We start from the raw sequence: 9,613 nt of genomic DNA, 5'->3' as shown, positions 1-9,613 counted from the left end.
CACAAGAGAGTTCAAGCTAGAAGAAAAATGCACATCTTGCCTATAAGGAAAGCAACACAAATCCTCACACCAGAGCAAACTAATAAACACAATAGATGAGGTCTTAGAATTACTTCACATGGACTTGTTTGTCCAGTGAGTGTTCCAAGTGTTGGAAAGAAGAGATACTACTTAGTGATAACTGATGATTGTTCAAGATTCACTTGGGTATATTTCTTGGGCACCAAGGATGAAACCCCAAATTTGATCAAATCCTGTGTACTCAAGATGGAAAATCAACTTGACCGGAAAGTGATGGTAATTAGAAGTGACAATGGGTCAGAATTCAAGAATGACATTATAAGTGAATTCTGCACTTCTAAGGGTATTTTCCAGCAGTATAGTGCTCCTAGAACCCCTGAACAAAATGGTGTTGCAGAAAGGAGAAATAGAACTTTAATTGAAGCTGCAAGGAGCATGATAGCTGATGCCAACCTCCTGTTACCTTTTGGGCAGAAGCAATAAACACTACATGTTATGTGTAGAACAGGGTTCTACTCAACAAAGCTCAAAACTAGACTCCATATGAAATTCTCTACCAGAGAAAGCCTTATGTGAAGTTCTTGAAGCCTTTTGGATGCAAATGCTCACTCTTGAACACAAAGGACTACTTGAACAAATTCCAGTCCAAATCTCTGGAATGTTTCTTTGTGGGCTATTCATCTCATTCAAAAGCTTATAGAGTCTATGTGAAAGAGCACATTGTGGTCATTGAATCATCTGACATCATCCTCAATGAAAACCAATTCAACAATACTGATGGTCTAAAATGGCTTTTTGATCTTGATAAAATGATCAAATCATTTAAAATTTATAATGAAGACATGGATGATAGTATGTACAGAACCAGCTTTGAAGAAAAAGAAAAAGAAAAAGCAAAACAAGTTGATCTGGACAAACTATGGACCTTAGTTGCTCATGAAGCAAATGGTTTTGACTTTGGTAGAAATATCCAAGAGGAAGATGATGTAGAGAGAGTTGGACAAGAGGCTGCAGTTGAAATCTCAAATGAAGGCCCAAGTGTTATTGAATGTGAGCCCATCCAAAATCAACAACCCTCTCAGACTGAAGAAATGTCTCAGTTGCAGAACTTGTTTGACTCATTGCAGCTAGGAGGAAATGAAGCATCTACATTAGAACTCAACCATGTTCACACCTCTACTGAGAATCAAGTCAGATCTGAAGATGAATCTGCTGAAATGAATATGACAAATCTAGAAGCAGAAGTCTTTGTACCACCAGTTGTTCAAACTACCTATGTTGAAAGAAATCACCCTGCAGAGAACATCATTGGAGATTTACATGAAAGAGTTACCAGAAGTGCATCTGAAAGAGCAAATATTTGCCTGTATGCAAGTTTTCTATCCCAAGTTGAACCAAAGAATATCAATCAATCTTTAAAGGACAACAGCTGGGTGGAAGCTATGCAGAAGGAATTAGCTCAGTTTAGAGACTTACATGTGTGCGACTTGATGGACAAGCCCAGAGGAAAGTATGCAATTGGTACAAAATGGGTCTTTAGAAACAAGAAGGTTGAAAGGGGGATAGTGATTAAGAACAAAGCTAGATTGGTGGCTCTAGGGTGTCTACAAGAAGAAGGAGTAGATTTTGAAGAAGTATTTGCTCCTGTTGCAAGACTAGAGGCTATCAGGATTTTTCTAGCATATGCAGCATCAATGAACATTAAAGTCTATTAGCTTGATGTAAAATCTGCATTTCTGAATGGAAAGATAGATGAAGAAGTTTATGTCACTCAACCTCCTGGATTTGAAGATCCAATTCATCTAAACAAAGTCTACAAGCTCCACAAGGCACTTTATAGACTACATCAGGCACCAAGAGCCTCGTATGCTGAGCTTTCTAACCATCTGTTAGAACATGGTTTCTGTAGAGGGGCCATTGACAAGACTTTGTTTTACAAAAGAAAAGAAAAAAATTTGCTACTGCTGTAAGTGTATATGGATGACATCATTTTTGGCTCAACAAATGAACAAATGTGCAAAGAATTTGAAGTCCAAATACCAAATGAGCTCAATGGGAGAAATGAATTTCTTTCTTGGACTGCAAGTGCAACAGAAGACAGATGGAATTTTCATCTATCAATCAAAATATGTGCAAGAGATTCTCACCAAATTCAAGTTCCAAGACCTTAAGACAGTGTCAACTCCAATGGACACACATGAGAAAATGGTACCTGATGAAAAGGGGGAGCCAGTGGACCAGCATGAATATAGGGCCAAGATAGGATCATTGATGTATCTCACAACATCTAGGCCAGATATTATGTTTGCTGTGTGTATCTGTGCAAGGTTTCAAGCAAATCCCAAGATGTCACATATGCTAGCAGTGAAAAGAATATTCAGATACTTGAAAGGAAACCAGACTTGGGTATTTGGTCTCCAAAGAATGCTTCCTTTGATTTGATGGCTTACACTGACAGTGACTATGATGGTTGCAACATGAGTCGAAAATCAACTTCAGGAGGATGCCAGTTTCTTGGAAACAGACTCGTGTCATGGCAATTGAAGAAACAAACCACAGTATCAATCTCTACTGCTGAAGCGGAGTACATTGCCGCATCTGCTTGCTGTGCACAGGTTCTGTGGATTCAAAATCAACTGCTGGATTATGGTATGAATTTCTTACTCACATCTATTTTAATTGATAACACTACTGCTATGTTTATAGTTAAGAATCCAGTCCAACATTCTAAAACTAAGCACATTGAAATTAGACTTCATTTCATTAGGGATTGTAAGGAAAAAAGGCTTATAGAAATGAAAAGGGTAGACACATCTGATAATTTGGCTGATTTGTTCACCAAACCATTAGATAAAACCGGGTTTCACTTTCTGTTAAAATGCCTAGGAATAATTAATGCTGATGAGGTTTAATTTAAGATGTGTGCTTAAGTGAGGTGCTTACTGATGATCTATGTTACTCACTTCGAATGTTTGCATTGCTATGCTTGAATGATTACTAAAATTGCATGAATCATGTTTGTGACTGTTCTTGTGTGGAATTTCTGTTAATCTTGAGAATTAAAGTTATTAGTACTTTGATCTGTGCTTGCATGATGAATTTTTATGATCCTAAGTACTTCGAGCATGAATCTGTGCTTGCATGATGAATTTTTATGATTCTATGTACTTCGAGCATGAATCTGTGTTTGCATGATGAATTTTTTTGATTCTAAGTACTTCGAGCATGAATCTGTGCTTGATGATGTGCTTATTGCTCTTCGAGCACAAGCATAGGCTTCAGTGAGACTATTCTAAGTCACTCGAGCACAGATGTCGTTGCTCCACTGCTCGAGCATGGAAGCAGTCTTGAAAACTTTTACAAGTGTTTCGAGCATGCTTCTGCGGAAGATGGGTGTTTAATGCTCTTCGAGAACAAACAATCCATACTTGGAAGTTCAGGATAAACTTATTCCTTGTAACTTACTGCTCGAGCACAAATTTAAGTCTCTCGAGCACAATCATTAAACTGATTTACTTCTAAGGTTGCTCGATAGATTTTCGAGCATGCTCGATGAAGTTCTGAGCATCCTCGACAGGCTTAAGTGATGCTTTGTTGTTTCTGTGCTATCTGAAAGTCTGTGTTTTGATTATGTGAAAGTGTGTGCTTTATTACAAATGCTTAAATGACAACACCATCTTTAAAATCACTATTCTTCAACTGAATTGTCACACCCCGACTAGCACAATGCGGAAGCGTAAAACGGGAATGCAACAGACACCTCTGGTATCAACACATTGTTTATAAAGAAACATTACAAAGTAATTTACAATATATTACATTTCATTGTTCTATCATTTTTTTACAGTCTAGGTGATACAAACCAAATTAGTTCGTTAACTATACGATCTTACTACTAATATCTTTGCTTCTATTCACATAGCATCAACCACACACTTTTGGGCAAGTAACAGATCACCAAATCATTCCGATTTAGGTACACCTGAAAAGCAGTTTAAAACGGGACAACTACTAGAGTTGGTGAGTTTCACGAGTTTCAAGAAAACAGTAATGAGTATTCACAAGTTAACACTTGTAATTATGAAATAAGTATGTATGTATGTATATGATGTAATTATGCTAAGCTACAGTGAAGCCTTGACTCTATGTGCTGCGTGCATCCATTTCCCATGCTCAATCAACCACTGTGGCCTCTTTCCGCCCACAACATGCCCCGGTAGCTATGTCTAACACTACATAGCCTGTTTGTATAAGTATGGTCATGTGCAAACGGCGCTATGTGACACGGAAACCAGGCCGATTCCGTTTGGGTTTGTCAAACCAATAGTACTATTCACAGCCATCGGCTCGAAGTTAATCATTGTGATCGTGGGGACTTTCGTGTGTTAGCACTTATACAATTCACATAAATACATGTTTCAGGTATGTATATATAATCAAACTTTATTTTCACCCCAAAAGTTCGTAAAACTGTTTAAAGAGTGGGGTCATGAAACTCACTGTTTAGTAGATAATCAGTAGCACGTCAGTTCGAGGTTTGTATAACTTGCATTCACGGTTTCCAACAATCAATATTATAATAATATTAATATTTTAATATTATTATAATCTCAATACTAAACTGGGCTGTATAACTAATTTGGGTATAGCTAGAACGCCCAGAAAGTGGCAATAGGCTTAAGTTGTGATGTTGTTCAATGTCTAATACTTAAAACCGAACTTGGCTCAGATTCCCGTTTTCCCAGCTGGGCCAAGTTGTTCTTTTACGCGTTTAGAAAACAATTATGGGGAAGTAAGCTTGGGTAAATGTATTGGTTAATAAAATGATTAAATTATAAAGAAAGATCACATAATGGGGTCCCGGATTAGCCACGGGGCCCGTTTCCGTTTATTCAGTTTGATTTAAGAAGAAACGCGCACAATCTATTTGGATTGTCCAGGTTTCTCATAGAAAAGTTTGTTTTTACTTAATTAATTCAAAAATATTATTTTTGATCACTCTTGGTGTTTTGATATTCCCGCAGATTCGTTAATCGCGAACTTGCCGGTTTTTATAAAAACTGAATTTCTTTAATATTCAAATTAGCATAATTAATTAACCGTTAATTATTAAATTATGAAAATTTAGCCACTTATCAATTAAAATATTTATATTTTAATAAAAATATTTCTGGAATTATTTATTGATTTATTAATTTATAAAAATTCATTTTATCAGCTATATTTCGCCTGAAAATCGTCCGTTTACCCCACACAATTTCCAAAAATTCCACAAAATTCCTGAATACTCAAATCATGTCCCAAAACAACTTGTATCAATTCCAGAATGTAAAAAGCTCGTGCAGTAGTCTTTTCGGCCCAAATTCAGCTATAAAAATTCACACGAACGGATATACACAAAACACCTTTAGACTTCTCCAAATTATCCCAAAATGCATATGTGAACAAAATACATCAAATCTGAGTTCCCAGAAAAATTTCCTAATTTTTGAAGTATTTTAGCTAATTTTCCCAAATAAACGTTCCAATTCGTTAATAAATTCGCCAAATATTCTCGGATGTTCGAAAAATTACCAAATTTAAGCATGGACTCAATGACATTGTCCCTGATATCCCTGAAAAATTAAAAGGCTTAATAATACGCACATCACAACTTTAACCTAAAATGCCCGCAAGCGAGTGTTTCGGCATTACCTTAGCGGTTTTGGTTCGTTTCTGCCTTTCTAATCAACTTTTCAAGCTTTTGTGCTCCTATGTAGGCTAGGTACAGGTCCTATATCACAAACCAAGCAGGTTTCATCAATAGAACAACCCTTTAACTTAGGGTTTCGGCTAGTGCACAAAAACGAACTTTTGAACCGTAAAAACGCCGTTTCAACCCTTTAATCCGTGTTTATGGCAAAATAAACTATCAAAACAGGTTCCTTACCATGTCTATGATCAAAACATGTTTATGGACCATTTTAGGATTTTTACATGGTTAGGAATGATTTTTAGCAATTAAGACATGTTTTTATGGTATTAATCAGGGTTAAACAAGTTTAAAAGCTACTTATTTAAGTTGTTACCTTATGGTTTTGGAAGATTTCTGGAAAAGTGACGTGTAGCTGCTTGGACTCTAGTTTTTTTATCAAGTGAAATGACTAAAAAGCTTAGGTAACAAGTTTAATAAAACAAATGGGGGTGGGGTTTACTAGGCCGATCGGAAGTCTTATGGGCCCATTTTGGCTTTCTGATTTTTCAAGCCCAAATACGAAAAGCCCAGCCCAAATTTAGTTCGGGTTTGGTTTTTGGCGCGAAAAATTTATCGAGTGCGTTAAACAGTGTGAAAACGAGTGTTCTTCCGGCTAGTTTTGTGTAAATTTATAAAAACATACTATATGTTTGTAAAAATCAAAAATATTTTCACGGATCGCTTAAAACATTTCAAATAAGTGTTTGGTAAGTCTTTTTCGGCTTAACGGATGATACAATGCTTGGTTCGTAACTATCTTTCGCGTTTAAATCTATAGCGAGTAGTTAAACGAGCATGTTTTCGTTTAACTTGTTTGTTATCGAACTAAGACCATATTACTAATATTTTAGCTTCTATAGATCGTATATCACTTATAGATGCCCCCCCCACCCCGAGATATCTGGGTCGTAACCCGACCTGTTCGGTTAATCGTTCGTTTGTTACGTAAAAGGCGTTTATTTGCTTAATCGGTAAATACGTACTGAGGTGTACCTTGTTTTGGCTCAAATGTCACATTCTCCCCCCGTTAGAAAATTTCGTCCCCGAAATTTGATTATTCAACTTTGTCTTTGTTTGAAAACAAGTGCGGGTATTTCTTTTTGAATTCTGATTTCCGTTCCCACGTGAATTCGGGTCCCCGTTCTGAATTCCAACGAACTTTTACTAGAGAAATTTTATTGTGCCTTAGTTGTTTTATTTTTCCCTCTAATATTTCCACCGGTTCTTCAACGAAATTCAGTTTTTTGTTTGTGTTTAAGTCATTTAATGGCACGATTTCGTTTTCGTCAGTAAGGCACTTTTTCAGGTTTGAAACGTGAAAGACATCATGAATTGAACTCAACTCCAAAGGTAATTTCAGTCGGTAAGCTACAGGACTGATCTTAGAAATTACTTCATACGGTCCAATGTATCGCGTAGCTAGTTTACCGGTTTTACCGAATCGAATGACGCCTTTCCATGGGGATACTTTCAAAAAAACTTTGTCGCCTATTTCAAAGGATAACGGCTTTCTACGAACATCAGCGTAGCTTTTCTGTCGATCTCAGGCGGTTTTTAATTTGCTTGTGATTTTACGGATTTTTTCAGTGGTTTCTTGAATCAAGTCAGATCCTGTAATTAAGGTATCTCCCACCTCAGTCCAGCACAAGGGTGATCTACATTCCGCTCGTACAGCGCTTCATATGGTGCCGCTTGAGTTCTACTGTGATAGCTATTGTTGTACGAAAATTCAACTAGTGGAAGATGTTGATCCCAGTTTCCACCAAAGTCTAGTACACAAGCGCGAAGCAAATCTTCTACGGTTTGAATGGTTCGTTCAGATTGACCGTCGGTTTGGGGATGGTAGGCGGTACTTAGGTCAATTCGGGTTCCCAAAGCTTCTTGTACGGCTTGCCAGAAACGAGAGGTGAAATGGCTATCTCGATCAGAAATAATTGAAACGGGTACGCCGTGTCGGGATACGATATCATTTATATAGATGTGAGCAAGTTTTTCGGTTGTGTAAGTGGTTCGGATTGGAAGGAAGTGTGCGGATTTGGTTAGTCGGTCAACTATCACCCATATTGCATCATTTCCTCGGGAAGTTTTAGGGAGGTGGGTTACAAAATCCGTGGTAATTTGTTCCCATTTCCATTGTGGGATTTCCAGGTTGTGCAACATTCCCGAAGGCTTTTTATATTCGGCTTTAACCCTCGCACAGGTTAAACATTTACTGACATACGTGGCTATATCTTTCTTCATACCGGGCCACCAATAATACTCCTTCAAGTCCTTGTACATCTTATCTGTTCCTGGGTGAATGGAGTATTTGGACTTATGGGCTTCGTCCATGATCAAGTCACGCAGGTTGCTGAAAGTGGGAATCCAAACTCAGTTTTTGTAGTATAGAATTTCGTCAGTTCTTTCTTCAAAGTTTTGTTTGGTCCCATGCAAGTTTTCATCTTCCAAGTGTTCTCCTTTTCGTTTTGAGTAATACGAATTTGTTCAGTGAGATTGGTTTGGACGATCATTCCAAGTGCTCGGACCCGCAGTGGTTTGATCCTGTCTTTTCTGCTCAAAGCATCTGCCACTATTTTAGCCTTGCCCGGATGGTATCGAATCTCACAGTCAAAGTCATTTAACAGTTCTACCCATCTCCTCTGCCTCATGTTTAGTTCTTTCGGGTCGAAAATATGTTGTAGGCTCTTGTGGTCGGTGTATACTATACATTTGGTGCCATATAAGTAGTGCCTCCAAGTCTTAAGTGCAAAAATAACCGCGCCCAGTTCCAAATCATGGGTAGTATAATTCTTCTCGTGCACCTTTAACTGTCGAGAAGCGTATGGTATGACTTTGTTTCTTTGCATAAGTACGGCACCCTAAACCTTTCCGTGAAGCGTCATAATAAACTACCAGATCATCAGTTCCCTCTGGAAGACTCAGTATCGGGGCTTGACATAGTTTCTGTTTCAGCAATTGAAAAGCCGCTTCTTTTTCTTCTCCCTATACATAAGCATGATCTGTTTGAGTCAAAAGGGTTAAAGGTTGGTCTGTGCTCGAAAAATTAGCAATAAAGCGCCGATAATACCTAGCTAAACCCAAAAATTGGCGAATTTCTTTCGTTGACTTTGGGGCTTGCCAATTTTTGATGGCTTCAATCTTACTCGGGTCTACATGGATACCGTGTCGGTTAACAACGTGCCCTAGAAATTGTACCTCTTGTAGCCAAAATTCACATTTTGACAGCTTGGCATACAACTTTTCCTGCCTCAACAATTCCAAAATGGTTCGTAAATGTTGCTCGTGTTCCTCCTTGGTTTTTGAATATATCAAAATGTCATCAATAAACACGATAACGAATTTGTCGAGGTACGGTTTACAAACCAGATTCATAAGATCCATGAAAACTACGGGAGCATTAGTCAGTCTGAACGGCATAACTAAGAATTCGTAGTGGCCATAACGAGTTCGGAATGCCGTTTTAGACACATCTTCCTCTTGAATCTTTACTTGATGGTAATCGGATCGAAGGTCAATTTTCGAGAAATAGTTTGCCCCTTGAAGTTGGTCAAATAAGTCATCTGTTCGTGGAAGAGGGTATCGGTTTTTGATGGTAACTTTGTTTAATTCCCGGTAATCAATGCACATTCTAAAACTTCCATCTTTCTTCTTTACGAACAATACCGATGCTCTCCAAGGAGAATAACTAGGACGAATAAAACCCTTATCTAACAACTCCTGTAACTGGTTGGATAGTTCTTGCATTTCAGAAGGTGCTAGTCGATATGGTGCCTTAGCAATAGGGGCTAATCCTGGGATTAAATCAATACGGAATTCAACCTGTCGGTTCGGTGGTAATCCAGGTAGATCATCGGGAAA

Source organism: Bidens hawaiensis, unplaced genomic scaffold (assembly GCF_021521415.1).
Source record: "Bidens hawaiensis isolate Kalapana, Puna unplaced genomic scaffold, B.hawaiensis_p1.1 tig00001299_1, whole genome shotgun sequence".
NCBI classification, from domain to species: Eukaryota; Viridiplantae; Streptophyta; class Magnoliopsida; order Asterales; family Asteraceae; genus Bidens; species Bidens hawaiensis.
The sequence above is the reverse complement of the archived record's forward strand: the minus strand, read 5'-3'. Positions refer to the sequence as shown.